The sequence below is a fragment of the Pipistrellus hanaki genome, assembly GCF_964339955.1.
Source record: "Pipistrellus hanaki genome assembly, chromosome: 1".
Lineage (NCBI taxonomy): Eukaryota > Metazoa > Chordata > Mammalia > Chiroptera > Vespertilionidae > Pipistrellus > Pipistrellus hanaki.
In genome coordinates, this window is record NC_140503.1 from 23828355 (window position 1) to 23845633 (window position 17279).

At 39.5% G+C, this 17279-nt stretch overlaps 1 protein-coding gene across 39 annotated transcripts in view; it reads right to left on the reverse strand.

Moving 5' to 3' along the window:
- SIPA1L1 (signal induced proliferation associated 1 like 1) overlaps positions 1-17279 on the reverse strand; it is a 388928-nt gene that overhangs the window by 287922 nt on the left and 83727 nt on the right. For 7 of the 39 annotated variants that reach the window (XM_084892076.1, XM_084892080.1, XM_084892077.1 and 4 more), the window contains one exon: positions 17001-17102. The exons of the other annotated variants lie outside the window; for them this stretch is intronic. The gene's annotated coding sequence lies outside the window, so the exon portion shown is untranslated. The remainder of the gene's footprint in view (positions 1-17000; positions 17103-17279) is intronic. 39 annotated transcript variants of the gene reach the window in all.

The following is a 17279-nucleotide window of genomic DNA, read 5'->3' on the forward strand; positions in this document are numbered from 1 at the left end:
ATGAGAAGGGCGTTATGCACATTGTCTCATTTCATGGTGACAATAACCTGTGAGTTAAGCATCATCACTATCCCTGTCTTAAAAACTAAGACAGCCCTCGCTACTTTAGCTCAGTGGATAGAGCATCAGCCTGCTGTCCAAAGGGCCCGGGTTCGATTTCTGTTGAGGGCATGTTCCTGGGTTGGGTTGCAGGCTCCTCCCAGGCCCACACCCTAGTCAAGTGCCTGTGCAGGAGGCAAATCAATCAATGTGTTTATCTCACATTGATATTTCTCTCTGTTTTTCCTCTCTTCCACTCTTTCTTAAAAATCAATGGAAAAATATCCTCAGGTAAGAATTAAAAAAACTAAGACAGAAATTAAGGAATTACCCGAGATCACACTGGTAGGATGGCACCCAGGTCTCTGATCCCGAAGCCTGCCAATTACTGTAACCCAGACAAGCAACTTAGCCTCTGAATCCATTCTCTAACTCTAAACTAGAAAAATGAGGAAAATCACCCTGGCCAGAGTAGCTCAGTTGGTTAGAGTATCATCCCAATATGCTAAGGTGTGGGTCTGATCCCTGGTCAGGGCACATACAAGAATCAGCCAATGAATGCATAAATATGTGGAACAACAAATCAATGTTTCTCTCTCCCTCTCCCCTCCTTTCTCTCTCTCTCTAAAAATTAAAAAATTTTTAAAAATGAAAGGAAAATCCCTTCCTCAAATGCTATGAAAATGAAATGAGACAATATATCAAAATAAACAGTGCTAGTCCCAAACAGACCCTCAAAAATATATAAAATTGTTTCTCTTCTTGCTTCTCCTGCTATGAACTCTCTCTCTTAGCCCTAACCCATGGCCATGCAGTGGACACACTGTTAAGTTGTAAATGTCTTTCACATCCTGTCCTAAAGGACAGGCTCTGTCTTACATAAAACAAAATTAATGTTTGAGGAAAAGCATTTTGAATGCCAACTACCATTTTACAAAGTTTTAGGACACAACACACTTGTAACTTGGGAAATCTAAGGTCAACACTGCTGCTGGTTTTTCCCCAAAAAATTTTCTTTCTGAGAAATCCCAGAAACCTTCCTTCAGGCTGCAGTTTTTGATGTCATAGTCCCCCACAGAGCAAACACTGTTGTTTTCCGGGGGCCTCATGCCTTCTCCCCAACAAATTTCATCTTAAAGCCCTGTTTTTACTGGACAGAGTTCTACGATTTGCTTATTTTTAGAAGCCATTTTTAAAAGACAGGAAACATGGAAAAACAATGGTTATGGTACTTCTTGGGTGATAGAAGGATGGATAACTTTTTTCTTCTTCTTCAAACTTTCTTATATCTTTCAAACTTTCCACAAAGCCCTATGCAATGTGTTCATAATAATAATTAAAAAGTAGCCCTAACCGGTATGGCTCAGTGGATAGAGCATCGGCCTGTGGACTGAAGGGTCCCAGGTTCGATTCCAGTCAAGAGCATGTACGTTGGTTGCGGGCCCATCTCCAATAGGGGGTGGGTAGGAAGCAGCTGATCAATGTTTCTCTCTCATCCAATGTTTCTCTCTATCCCTCTTCCTTCCTCTCTGTAAAAAAATCAATAAAATATATTTTTAAAAATAAACAAAAAAAAGTAGACAATACATTTAAATTTCATTCATCTCCTGTTGAACGTCCCAAGTTCCCTGGAGAGCTGAAAGCATCTTGAGAAAAGAACTGCTATACTTTCAGCACAGTGCCTCATCCACACCAGGTGCCTGGCACAACAGCTCAGTAAGTCTTTGCTGGTGAATCATGAATATTCAGCTAATACTTAGAAACAGATGGATGGTGGGTGGGCCAAGGTGAAAATGTGGTCTGCCCTTAATGGACTTAGATGATTGCAATTACATATCATTATTAAAAAGGGAGCTTTCAATCAATCAAAGCAGTTAAATATGAAAGACTGCAACCTGAAGACAAGGTGTTCCGCTCAAGGTGAGTTGTTGCTGCAGTGGTCAGCCACGGACAGGCCAGTGAACAGGCCTAAGGTCCTTGCGCATCTTGCTATAATGAGGGCACCCAGAACTGAATTCCTTAAATAGCCTCTGAGCTCTCTGCCCCATTTAGAAGGCACATCGTGGCCCTGGTCAGCCACCAAAACTTAACAATACTCCTCAAGATTAATCTTTGTTCTTAAGATTAAATAATAAGCCTAAATCCTACAGCAAATGGGGGATTAAGATAAAACCACCCCAGCCATATTATTTTGCCACCAGCAGTCTTTATCTAATAAACCAAAGCAGAAAATCTTGAGGATTTATTTAACAGGAAAGAGAAATCTCAAATATTTGGTTTGCAGAAATGACCTACACATAAAGCTTAAAGTAGGATACAATAAATTCAATAAACCTATAAAGCCCACAATTCAATAGAAAAGTTAAGGTAGTAAAAAATGTTCTCCTTTTTCACCATAATCTAAGTTAACTGGGTTAACTTTTATTAACAACTTTAATACCATTGTAATTAGCTAGTTATTAATAACTAGAGGCCTCGTGCATGAAATTTGTGCAGTGGAGGTAGGGGAGGGCCCCTCAGCCCAGCCCAGCCTTCTCTCAGTCCAGGACCCCTTGGGGGGAGGAGGGTGTGACTGCCCTCTCCCAGTCCAGGACCCCTCGCTCCTTACCACTACCTGCTCACTGCTCCTTACTGCTTAGCCTGCTGCTCCTGGAGAGGCTCCTGCCACTTCTGCTGTGCTCGCCAGCATGAGCCCAGCTTCCTGCCTAAGCGGCACTCTGCCTGTGAGAGCGCACTGACCACCAAACAGGGGGCAGCTCCTGTGTTAAGCGTCTGTCCCATGGTGGTCTGTGCACGTCATAGCGACCAGTCATTCCTCCAGACATTCCATCTTTTGGTTGATTTGCATATTAAGCTTTTATTACATATGATAGGAAAGGAGCAAAGGGGGAAGCCAGACATTATAGGCATGTCATTTGGGCAACTTCACCAGGAAGCTGCAATTTCATACTCCCCAGGGAACCACCAGTCCATTCCCCACTGGGGTGAGGAGTCCAACAAAGGAAGACACATGACAGTCAAGTTGGGGTGGCTATGGGAGGTGTCTGTCAGTGAAGCTGGGGTGACTATGGAAGGTATTTTTCAAGGGCTTGCATTAGTTCTATTCATTGGTCAATGATCACTGAGCCAAAATGAGTAAATGAGTGCCAGCCCGTGAAAATTTGGGGATACATAATCCCCCAAAGGAGTTCACTCTCTTGGTTCATGGGGCTGTCTTGTTACTATTTCTTTGCTCTTCCCTATGTTTCCTCCAAACCTTGTGGCCATGTGGATCCTTCATGCAATGGACTGATGGACTACAAATGGGAACACAAACTAAACTAGCCTGATGCTGGACTGAACGCTGGCTCTGATTCTGGCTCTGCTAAAGCCATGGCTACACTACTTCTTTGGGGGGACACAGGCAAATGGGACTTCGGAAACTCAGGGGTTTGATTCCATTGGAATACAGCTTTCTACAATATCGATACTCCCATGAGAGACTCAGAAAATTCTTTTTCTGGGGCTATCACAATAAGCCCCCAGCGAAGATAAGGATCTCTCCACACCTATATCAACTTTAATTCTGTTTGATGAATTCAATGCTTCCTAGAAACACAATTGATTGTCAAGATTGATCTGACACCTGTACTTTTATTTTTAATTAGCTTCAGTTCATTAACTTCTCTTTTAAAACATATATTTCTAATATTCTTCCAGACTCTTAAGATACTTATTTCAAAATAGAGCAGATGCTGACTTCATGACAGCATGATCATTTTAGGCTGTAGCCAGAAGTCAATGACAAGATGACTACACGGCAGAACCCATGCTACAAAACAGGAGAAAAAAATTCTATCCAGAATATAAATTTCTCACGAATCTTGTACTGTTATCAGTTGGGAAGTAAAGTTAAGGTATTTTTTTTAATATATTTTATTGATTTTTAACAGAGAGGAAGAAAGAGGGATAGAGAGCTAGAAACATCAATGAGAAAGAATCATCGATCAGCTGCCTCTTGCACACCCCCTACTGGGGATGTGCCCGCAACCAAGGTACATGCCCTTGACCGGAATCGAACCTGGGACCTTTCAGTCCGCAGGCCGATGCTCTATCCACTGAGCCAAACCGGTTTTGGGAAGGTATTCTTAATAGGAAAAAAATTCTGTGGTTATTACAAACTCTGTGAAGACTTATATTTATTTCATCACAACTATAAGTATTTATATTTTATCTGGCAATTTGTACTAGAAACATCTGCAACTGCAGGCCTTAAACTTCTCTAGCATGTGTGAGCCCAACATGAGGTTTTTTTTTCCAAATCTCAGCTAAATTCAGCTGGTCAGAGAGAACATTCAATGATAACCATCAACTGGACTCCACTGAAAGGGAGAAAGTTAAACATATCACTCAAGAATTTTCCCTAGGAGTCTGAGATACTTGCTCTTCTTCACCTCCTAAAAGTTTACTCATCTACCACTTAATGTTACTCAGTAAAGCCAGCAACAGAAGGTGAGAGAAATTAAAGAAATGGTATTACTCCTGTGAGGGCCTCTGGAGAAATGCAAACAGATAGGAGTCTGAAAGCTAGGCAAGCTACTAACGTCTCTAAGCTCCAGTTTCACTGTACTTTAAATGCTGATGGTACCTATTTAATAGGAATTTCACTAGGATAAAATGAGATGGTATAAATAAAGAACCTAACAAAGAATTAACTATTGGTAAAGTTCAGCAAAGACATTTATGATCATTATTAACTGAGAACTCTGGAGGTCACCTTGACATGCCCAAGTCCTACAACAGATACACAAAAAGGGAACACACCAAATGGGTCACATGCCAGTTTTGGGAAATCCTGGTCATCACTGAAAATATAGTAAACAGCCCCTGACTCCACTGTGTCTCAACACGGATGAATGATAAAGTGCATATAGGCTTAAAAATCTACCAGTAAGTCTTGGCCAGGTAGCTCAGTTGGTTAAAGCATCTAACCTGTAGCCAAGGCTACAGGTTAGATTCCTGGTCACAGCACATATAAGAATCAACCAATGAATGCATAAATAGAACAAGAATCTATGTTTCTCTTTTCCTCTCTCTCTAAAACATCAATAGGTAAATAATTTCTTTTTAAATCTACCAGTAAGACCAGGCTTTCATTGGAAAAATAGGTGGAGAGCTTCTATCATCAGTGTGGCATAGTGTTTAAAACAAATGACCAGTTAACCAACAGGGTAATCGTCATTACTATCCTATCATAAGTAGACAGGCTTTCTGGCATTCCAAACAATAAGATACATTCTATGCATAGAGCTAAAACATGACTGCACTACCCTAGTCCCAACAGATGACTGCACTAGACAATTTCTCAACTCAGTAAATGCTGCAATGTATCTATATATATAAAAGCCTAAGTAACCATCTGACCATTCAACTGTCCAACTGGTAGCTATGACTCACACTGACCACCAGGGGGCAGATGTTCAATGCAGGAGCTGACAAGCTGAGGTGACTTGGCAGCTACGGTTCTCGGGTGACACACCCAGAACCAGAGAGGAAGGAGCCTGATTCCAGGGTGCATCACCTGAGAACCACCTTCTCGAAATCTGGGACCCCTCAGGGGATGTCAGAAAGCTGGTTTCGGCCTGATCCCCTCAGGCCAGGCCGAGGGACCCCACCAGTGCACAAATCTGTGCACCGGCGTGTAGTGTCAATATAAGAAGAAATTCTATAATAGGAACTCAACATCCTCTCTTCCACTCAGAGTCCTAACATCTATCTTGCAGCTTGTTATAAAGATTAGCAATAATGTGACATGAAGTGCCTGGCATGCTAGTACTCAGTAAATGGTAGCCAATGTTAATTAATTAGTAGGAAACAACAAATATCAAAAGGCTAAACCTGCCATGAAACAACTGTAGATAGAGAGGCTCCTTTCCATCTAGTAAGTTAAGCTGTGTGAAAACAACTGCATAAAGAATAAAAGTGACTAGCTTTACAAGTCAACCAGTAAACAGCAGGCTTTACCACCCCAGAATAAATGCCAATGTGCCCCTACAAAATGATAAATGGTCCCTATCCTCAAAAAATCCACATCTACCTGACAAGAACTCACCTGGTTTCACCCACCTTCTTCATTCCCCCTTGAATCTAGGTCCTTTGAAGGCAAAACCCATAACTTTCTTTACATGGTCACACATGCAGACACTCAATAATATTTGGTAAATAAATGAGACACTCATAGGATCTCAAAAGTTTCCAAACCTGACTTCACAGACTATGTAATCTAAACTTGCCAAAAACTGGGAATCTGTACTTAACATGCTTCCCAGGTGATTGTGACAGTCTAGAGTCTGAGAAGTACTACTTTCATTGAACCTCATGAATCATCTGAATGCCCTTTATAATGACCCCAACCAAAATGATCTAGCCTGTGCTTACCTGTCATCCCTGCATGCAGCTCTGCTAGAAAGGTTCTTTCAAATCTATATTCACCCCTTGTTCTACCCTGTGGCGTCTGAGAAGACAAAGGTAATCTCTCCTCTTTTCACATGACAGACTTTCTACTCTTCTGACAACAGACAATGTCCCTTCTGAGTCTTCTAAAGGCTATCCATCCTTGATGAATCATGCATTATTAAATGCTAAGCTCTTTAAGTATACTAGTACAACACAGCACAACAGCATTTCGGCAAAGGGAGAAACCAAGATGAGTTATAGAAACCAGAAAGGTATCAGTGAAGAGGTGGATCTTGAAGGATGAGAAAGATACAAAACTAGAGTTCTGGGGTTGGCATGGCATCAATGGGGCTAGGGAGATAAGATAATGGTAAGGAGCATGATATGCAAGGAAGTGGTTAAGAGAGATGAAGCTATGCATTAGGAACTTAGTAGATATTACACACATTTTTAATAAAATAGAAAACTGGAAATGAACAAATGCTCAAAGGAAGTCACAATAGTTGGGGAGAGGAGAAAGCAGAGGCCCAGCATATGAAGACAGAGACACAGACTTTAAAAAAAAACCAAAGAAATAAGATAAACAGGAAAGGAGAGACCCAAGAGAAAGGTCACAATAGCAAGCAGGAAAGTGTGAGTTTGATGTGGAGAGGTATTGGAACCACTTTAATTCCTCCAGGGTGGCACCCGTACCCAAGTGACACATTAGAAATAATCAGACAAGTTGGACTGGAGGTGGGGTAGCAGGTGTCAAAGAAGTCAGAGAGGAGACTGCTATAGATACCTATAAACATCATGGGTCTGTTCTTGAGATGGTGGCAATAAAACTAAGAGAAGTTGAAAACAAGAATCAATTCAAAAGAAAAAGAAAGCAAGGCAGAGTTCCAGACCAGACCAAAGATAAGGAAAGAAAAGAATCAGAGATGATTTCTAAGAGGTATTTGGAAAATTCAAGGAAGAAGCAGACAATGGTCAGGTGAGCAGAGGATTAGTACCCGAGGGGCTCCTCACTCTACACACACACACACACACACACACGCACACACACACGCACACATAATGTTATTTTCCTATTTTCTCTGGTACCAACACAGACTGTAGTTTTTGTGTCAGCAGACTGTGAATATCTGGTTTTGATTCTGAAATCTGTAACATTAACACCAAAGTTAGGTTCTTTAAAAAAATTAGATAGATATGCTTTGATAGAGCTAGGTGAAAGAAGCTAGTCACAAAATACCACAAAAGTTATACAAAACATCCAGAATAGGCAAATCTATAAAAATCGAAAGGTTAATGGTAGCTGAGGGTGGGGAGGTGGGCAGGGGTTGGAAGGAAATAGAGTGACTGCAAATGGGATTGTAGTTTCTTTTTGGGATAATTAAGTTGTTCCGACATTGTTTATGGAGTTGGTTACACATTCTACAAATGTACTCAAAACTATTGTGCACAAATCAAATGGGAGAATTGTATAGTAAGTAAAAGTCAATGAAGGTGTTATTTAAAAAACAAAAAACTTAGAAGCCCATAAATAGGTACTATGACTTCAAAAACTTAGAATATCTCCCCATAAAAATGACTGTTAAGACTCCAGTTCAAATAAAAACCATCAGGCGATTTGGAAAATATTATAAGATATTTTAGAAAGTTTAAAATAAGTTACATTCCTTCTAGAAGCATGAAAAAGACAGATTTAAACATATACATTCCTTTAAAATTATTTTTTTACAATTTATCTCAATATTTTAATACTAGAGGACCAGTGCACGAAATTCATGCACAGTGGAGGGGGGGTAGTTGTGTTTTTCCCTCAGCCCAGCCTGCACCCACTCCAATCTGGGATCCCTCAAGGGATGTCTGATATTCCTCTCACAATCCAGGACTGCTAGATCCCAATTGCTCGCCTGCCTGACTGCCTGCCTGGTTGCCCCTAACTGCTTCTGCCTGCCAGCCTGATCATCCCCAAACTATTCTCCTGACAGCCTGATTGATGCTAAACTGCTCCCCTGCTGGCCTGACTGTCCCTAAATGCCCTCCCCTGCAGGCCTGTGCCCCCCCCCCCAACTTCCCTCCCCTGCAGGCCTGGTCACTCCCAACTGCCCTCCCCTGCAGGCCTGGTTGCCCCCAACTGCCCTACCCTATAGGCCTGGTTGCCCCCAACTGCCCTCCCTTGCCAGTATGGCTGCCCCTAACTGCCCTCCCCTGCTGGCCTGGTCGCCCCCAACTGTCCTCCCCTGTTGGCCATCTTGTGGTGGCCATATTGTGTCCAAGTGGAGGCAGCCATCTTTGTGTGTTGGAGTGATGGTCAATTTGCATATTACCTCTTTATTATATAGAATGTACTTCAAAAGGACAAAGACATAGGTTTTTTTCCAATAATTATATCAAGTAATATTACACTAGATACCTACAGTTCATTTTTTTAGAAGCTGAAATAAAATAATGTATAGTAAGACAATTCGGTGAAAAGTAAAAGATTATATAACTTAACAATTATCTAGCAGATGAGTAAAGTTGTTTTATAAATCTGAGGATCTAACAAAAACCCTAATATAGAGAGATGTCCTTATTTGAAAGATGCCAAAAAATAACCCAAATAATTTCTGCCTCCACCATATCTCCTAACAAATATAGGTCCTGGTACACTGACACATCCCCTCATTAAAGCCATTGCTGCTCTCTTTTCACTCAACACCTGCAATACTTACTTAGACAGGGTTCCCAACAATTGTCAGTTATTCATAAACATGTGTCAGGCACTCAAGGCCACGTAATTTCACCTTCTAAATCACATAACCTGCACAGGAAACAGACACAGCCAATACCCAACTGAATCTTGTAGATCAGCGTTTTTCAACCTTTTTCGTCTCATGGTACACAAAAAGCAATTATTAAAATTCTGTGGCACACCAAAAAATATATTTTTGGCCAATCTGAAAACAAAAAAAGTACATTTTTATTTATTCACACTGGATGGCTATTGTTGTATTGGCTGTTGTCAGTTTTTTATTTGACAATCTAAGGGGAAAGAGGTCAGTGCCCCTGACTAAATAGTCAGGCATTGCACATTTTAAGAATTCCTGCTGCCTCTTGCGTTTCACCATCTGAAAATCGCTGTTATGGATGGATAATGAAATGAGCAGGGCAGTGAAGAAAGAGCAGTAGTGTTTCTGTTCAAACTGCCTCATGGGTGAGTAGAACCAAGAACCAGCACCACATCTCTTGACTGAAGATGTTCCTAAAACAACATCTCACTTTTGGGAAGAAGCCAATTATCGACAAATACTGCATTTTAAGGAAACAACTACTACTATGTATTACGTCCTCTAAGGAAAGACATTTAGTAAATTCAAAATACCATTGTTTGAAATATAAGACTGATGCTTTCAACATTTTACGCGTATCTTAAATAAGTTTTAATTCAGTGGGTTCAAATACATATTTAAATATTTCACCTGCTTATAACAAAGTTGTAAGCAATCAAAAAGAACCTAGGAGTGCACGGAGAATGGCTTCCCCAATAAATCTGACCTATCAGACCTTACCTGAGCTAAGTTATGAAAAGCCTAAAATAACAAAGACTTTGAGAAAAGACAGGGCCTTTTTGTTTTCCTACTACAATATCCTCCCACTTAAATAAAATTACTTTTGCCTGAAACTATGTTTATTAAGGGGCAAGTTTGGTGCCACACATGTAGTGTCCCAATGTCTTTACACAAAATAAAGCCCATGACACCCTTGAAGGAACCAAAATGCCAAGTTCTTCCAGAAGCTGCCCCGAAATCTCAGAATGGATCACAGAAAGTGTTTCTATCCATTTGGAGAGAAAGCATTTGGACGGCAAATGCTAACTTCCCACAATACATTCTGGCCTATGAATTAAGTAGCTCAAAAGAGATCACAAAGTACATAAGATGGTAACAGTGTACTTTCCAGAAATAATATCACTACCAAAGGACATAACTTTAGAAGCTTTTAACTTTTTTATCTCATTTTATCTCAAGAATTCTGAGAAGGGCCAATACTTTCCCCATTTCACACGTGAGAAAACTGAAGCTCAGGAAGATTGGCAGACCTACTTGGCTGCCAACTTGACTTCTCCACTTGCACATCTACTGGTATCGCATACCCAACATGTACAAATCAGCACATAATTCCCCACCCAAACCTGCTCCTCCAGTCTCTCCCATTTCAATAAATGGCACCTCCATTATTTCAGTCATTCAGCCAAAACCTTGGTGTTATCCTTGACGCCACTCTTTTTCACTCCACATCATCTCACCCTTCCGTAGATCACATTAGCCCCATTTGATTATGCCTAGAACCCAGCCACTTCTCATCACCTTCACCATTGCTATCATCACATCTCATCTATATTATTGCTAGAATCCAATATCTCCCTGCTTCCACCTTTGCCTCCCCTTACTCCCTACACACACACACACACACACACACACACACACACACACTTCTATTCTCTACACAGCAGAGTTCTAACCTTTAAAAACATGTCAGATCAAACCCCTTTGTTCCATCTAGTGGCTTCCTATCTCACTTAGAGTTGTTCACAACTGAGTATCCAGGATGAGAATAGTATTTACCATCTAAAGGTACTGAATAAATGTTGCTGGTCAATAAATGAAAGAAAAAAAATGGTCACAGCCACAAAGCCAGAACTACAACAAATTTCGCAATGTTCTTCAGTGACAATGGGGCCAGATTCCCAACAGCCAACAATTCACATGAGGGGAAAATTTCTAAGTTTTACTTTTCATAACTGAATCTTATAACACATAAGCAATACTCTGTTGAATTTCTAACAACAAATTAAAATGAAATTATCATTTTATAAAGACACAAAAACTCACACTGGGCTATCTGAATCTGACATATTTGCAGCATGGGCAATTGCCAGCTAATGATCACAGTGCTGTTAGTAAGATCTTCAGTGTGATTTCTGCACCCAGTGACATGTGTCACCGTATCTCAAGACTACCCCACACATAAGTGATAGGAGCCCTAAAAGATTCAGAACTGAGCACATAGGAGAGGTGATAAGCATTTCTAAATCTCCCACACTGGCACTATATCAATCATCTGAAATAGGGTGTTACAAGTAACAACAGAAAGGTTAGATTCAAAACTTTCTTCTACCAAAAATTCAAGGAAAGACTGTCAATGTTGAGTTAAAATGTAGATTTTTTTTTTCAGATCAGAATGAAATTAATGTTAAAATGATCCAGCATTATAGAATTTTCCCACTAAAATGTTTTAAAGTTAAAAACAAAAACTCTATATTTCTATTTCTTTAGTTTTTTCCAAAAACATTTCTACTATCTGCAGAAAGTCCTCAAATCTCTATAAATCACACTAATAAATTCAAAGAATCTTAACAGTTGGCCTTCAAGGAAACTTAATTCAATCCTCAACTTTCTTCCTTTTACACATTAAAATATTATCTGGTATATCATTAGTGCACATCGAAAATTTGTTACATGAACAAATGAAAGAAGATCCAAAAAGGGTACATGGCTCTTTTAAGATGTCACAATTATTGGATAAATCCAGAATTAGCCAAAATGAGGTTTCTATAGTCTCTAGGCGCAGGAGTGAAAGAAGAAACCAAGATTTTAAAACCTTATTTGGTTCCTCAGGAAAACCTTAACCAGATTCATTAGAGCCAGTTTCCTTTATTTGTTACTTAGAAAAGCACTTGATAAAACAAATTTAGCCAAGACATCTCCTTGGAAACCAAGGCAGAACTATCTAGTGTTTCTTTTTTCCTCTACACAAAGAATATTTAATGTGGGGCTATTTTCAACTACAATTGTTTTATGCCAGAAGTAATACAGGTGCCCTTTGACTAAAAGGAAAATCCAACCATTTGAGAGGATAGAACACTGAAAAGGACCATGCAAATCCCTACAAGAGTATCCGCCCCTTGAGAGCAGGAATCATGTATCTATCCTTTCTGCACTAGAAGTGGCCACCAGCCCCTGGCATACAGTGAGAGTCAATATATATTTATAGGATAAGTGAGTGAGTTACTGCTTAGAGACCTACCCAGGTACACATAAATTTATTTGGTCACCATTAAATAATTCTTTACTGCAGCATGCTATATGTAAGCAAACAACCATTTTCCCCACAGACATTCTACTAAATGTCTTGTCAATACACCCAGCCAAAATTATCCCCCTAGTTTTATTAAGAAGGTGAGAAAGTAGGTCTTAAATATCCTAAATTATTATAGCAGCCACTCAATTCACTGTTCTAATTCCAATCTCTCTCCTTCAACTCATCCTATACAACCCAACCAGGTTAATTTCCTTGTTTTTTGCACATCATACAAATTAAAACAGTGCTATGGCTTTTTCTCTGTATGCTGCCCACTGCCATTCAATGAGCAGATATGAAAAATAAGAAACTACTAGATTGGAATAGGAAAGGCAGTATCGTGTCAAGGAAAAAAAAAATCACAAACAATAGTTCTTATAATAACTAATCCCATTGAAAATTCTGAGATTATTACGAGAAACTTTCATTAACCCTACAGCACTGTGATGCAATGGACACAGATGGCTTGGGGTATTTATACCCACTGAAGTACACATCCAATCTCCAAGATAAATTCAAGATCCATCATCCTCTTGAAGCTTTCCCAAGTCATTGGACTAAATATCTGTGAAAGTCCTTTGTAAACTAGGAAGTGCTAGTCCACAGCTCTTACTGTTGGCCAGTTGATAGTCTTGCATACATTTTGCCATTTAAATCATGTTACCACATTTTTAAGTGAGCCTAGTCCACTCAAAAAAATGAGAAGTTGTATAAATTGTTTTTCCTATTTTTAACTTCTCTATTCTCTATTACTTAACCCCTACAATAGCATAAAGTAAATGTCTCTTACACTTCCTGATTTCAAAATATATTACAAAGCTAATATATTCAAAACCGGGTGACACTAGCATAAAAACAGACAATTGGATGAATAGAGAATAGAATAGAATAGAATAGAATAGAATAGAATAGAATAGAATAGAATAGAATAGAATAGAACAGAATAGGAGAGCCCAGAAGTAAACAATTACTTATATGGTCAACTGACCTTTGACAAGGGTCGGAAGATCATGCAGTGGGGAAAGGACAGTCTTTTCCACAAATGGTGCTGGAAAACTGGATACTTATACAAAAAAATGAAGCTAAACATTTATCTTACACCATATGTAAAAATTAACTCAAAATGTATAAAAGATCTAATATAAGAACCAAAACTATAGAACTCCTAGAAGAAAACGAGGGGAAAGCTTCATGCCATTGTATGCAGCAATGATTTTTTTTTTTTGCTGTAACACCAAAAGCACAGCATAAAGACCTAAATTAGACAAATGTGACTACATTGAACTCAAAAATTTTCATGCATCAAAGGACACAATGAAAAGGTAATCTACAGAATGGGAGAAAATATTTGCAAATCATATATCTATTAAAAGTATTAATATCCAGAATATATAAAGAACTTTTATAACTCAACAATAAAAAATCAAATAACCCAATTAAAAAATGGGCAGTCTTGGATAGACATTTCTCCAGAGATGATATAAAAATGACCAACAGGTGTATGAAAGATGCTCAATATTACTTATCATTACAGAAGTAAAATTAAAAACCACAATGAAATTATCACCTCACACCTATTAGGATGGCTATTAAAAAAAAAAAAAAAAAAGGCAAAGTAAGTGTTGGTGAGGATGAGAAGTAACTCTTATACATTTCTGGTAGAAATGTAAAATGGTGCAATCACTATAAAAATAGTATGGAGGCTGCTTAAAAAATTAAAAATGGAACTACCACATAATTCAGCAATCCCAATTCTGGAGATATATCCAAAAGAACCGAAAGTAAGTTCACCAAGAGATATTTATACATCCATCTTCATAGCAGCACTAATGGCATAGCCAAAATTTGAAGGAACCCAAATGTCCATCTACCGATGAATGGATAAACAAATGTGGTATATATACACACACTAAAATATTATTCAACCCTAAAATGGAAGGAAATCCTGTCACATGCCAATATGTTTGAACCTTGAGGACATTATGCTAAGTAAAATAAGCCATCAAAAAACAAGTACACCATAATCCACTAAAACAGTCAAATTCATAGAAATAGAAAGCAGAATGGTGATTGCCAGGGATGAGGGGAGATGAAATGGACAGCTGCTTAATGGGTATCCTAAATTGGAATAGGTTTGCAAGATAAAAACATTCTGAAGATCTGTTTCACAACAATATAAGTATACTTAACACTACTAAACTGTACACTAACACATGGTTAAGAAGGCAAATTTTACGTTATGCTTTTTATTTTTTACCCCAACACCAAAGTAAGTGCTAACATGCAATTCCAAAATGGATTTATATGTCCTGACTCCACTGTAGGAGTTAAGCAGCCTGGCCCTTTTAGCTGTTAATAGTCATTTCCAAATTACTTTCAAGTTGTCTTCTGTCTTTTTTAATCAATGGCACTAAACAGAGGATAGGGGGTTCTCTTTTGCATCCATCCAAAATGAAGTTTCCACAACCCCCAGGAAGCTGCTTTCTGGTTTAAGTCCATTACTTATTTGCCTATTGTCAAACACAAATCCAAAAATGGCATAAAAACCATTAGTTCTCAAGTGGGTGGGGAAGAAGCATAACAGAATCTCAAACCATCTATTCACCTTTCTAGCATGCTCCCCAGGAGAAAAGCCCCAGCAGTCACTGCGATTTTCTACCTTCTCCATCAAGTGCTCACTGCTCCCCACAACACATCCTACCCAAGGCACTGAAAACCACTATTTTTAAACATACCTTAAAAACGACCTTCAGAACAATCCCACTGAAAGCCATTACTGGGTTGAGGTTCCAGGACTTGTAATAAGTCTTATCTGTGAATCCTATTCTCCATAATCATGTATCTACTGAAACAGATATTTTGTGTGTGTGTGTGTGTTAGCTGTATTGATTTGAGAGAGAGAGGGGGAGAGAGAGAGAGAAACATCAACTGGTTGACTTCTGCCCGGACCAAATCCACAGCCTGAGTCTGTGCCCAGACCAGAAATTGAACCTGCAAACTTTTTGGTATAATACATGGGACAATGCTCCAACCAACTAAGTCACAACACCCAGGGTTCTACTGAAACAGTTTTGTTATGCAATTATTATACCTCATTTTCTCCTACAAAGGATCAGCACAAAGAGCCTAATTTTAAAAATAAAATAAAGTAACTCTGAAGAATCACAGGCATTTCTAAAACTGAAAAAGAGCAGGGTTAGAAAACTACATTCAGGCTCGGCCAGAGCAAACAGGTTTCTCAAGGGCAAACCAGGAGCCAAACCCCACCCCAAACACATATACATACACTGAGTACACTCTCTTTACACATGAAAAACCAGCTACTCAGAAGTTAGAGTCTGGCAAAGTATATTGGCAGAAGCTTCTGAGGTCTCCATTGGAGCAGCCAGAAGGATGGTTAGGGAAGAGTCAAATCAGCTAACACACCAACCCTCATTTTAAGGCTAAGAACATGTGTTTCTGAAGTCTCCAAAATAGTAATAGTTCAAACAAGTCACAAACTTACACTTATTGCAAAAATAGGGGGAAATACTGCATTCCATTTTTCCCTTGGTACATACTAGTGAAATAAGCAGTAAAAGTTAGTCAAATTGGGTGAAAATGTTCCAGGGGCCCTCAAACTTTTTAAAGTGGGGGCCAGATCATGGTCCCTCAGAGAGCTGGAGGGCCGGACTATATGAACTACTAATTCCTACTGTAATACCTCGGCTGCACTCACTGCCCAAAAAACCTGGCGGGCCGGATCAGACTCCTCTGCAGGCTGCATGTGGCCCGCGGGCCGTAGTTTGAAGACCCCTGTCTAGTCATTTATAACTGCATATCATAGAGACATTTCCTTACAAGTACTCTCTCTTAAAGGGCAGCAGTACCATAGTTGTTATCAGTTGCTTCTCTGCAAGCATTAAAGACTAAAAATAAACTTAGAAAGACAAATAGTCAATCAATTATGGGAAATAAGACTGTTAGAGGAAATGCAAGGATCTGACCATATATCAAACCAGAATTCCTACCTAGGCAAATAATTGAGAATACGGGGGGGGGGGGGGGGGGGGGGGGGGGTAAATTATGGAAAAAATAACAGAGGAGTCAAAGTAAAAGATACTGATCACAGTTGAGTCTTGATTATAGGAACATGACCATTAGGCACATAGCCCTTGGCTTTTTGTTTCTCAATAGCTTTATTCTGAGAACTTCAGAACTCATTCGAAAAGGAAGCAAGATGCTGAACCACAAAATCCAATCAATGACTATCCTTGCAACTTTAGTAAAAGGTTTTGTAGGGAAGGTGGACAGAGAAAAGAGAAGTAACCAGAATTCACCGCTGGGTCTGTAAAATTCATTTAACCTGAACCTACGCTGGGGGAGGAGAGAGGGGGAAAGGAATCCAGGGCCACCCGGGTTGGATGTCCTACCTGCTCAAGTTGCCTCTGAGTGACCCCTGTGTTTGTACAAACATAACTGTCCCTCTCCTAGCAGGCATTCTCCCACAAGCGTGCATTCTCCTCCTGCCTCTCCTGCATTGAAAAAAAAGGAAATCTAACATTATGCAATTGCCCGTTTCTCTCAGTTTAAAGTTAGGCATACTACAATCCTAATTAAAGGGAGAACTTGGTGCAACAAGTAACAAATTAGAATCTAAAGGCTGAACATTCTCATCACAGACCTTGAGAGGCACAGAAACAGCTTCGCTG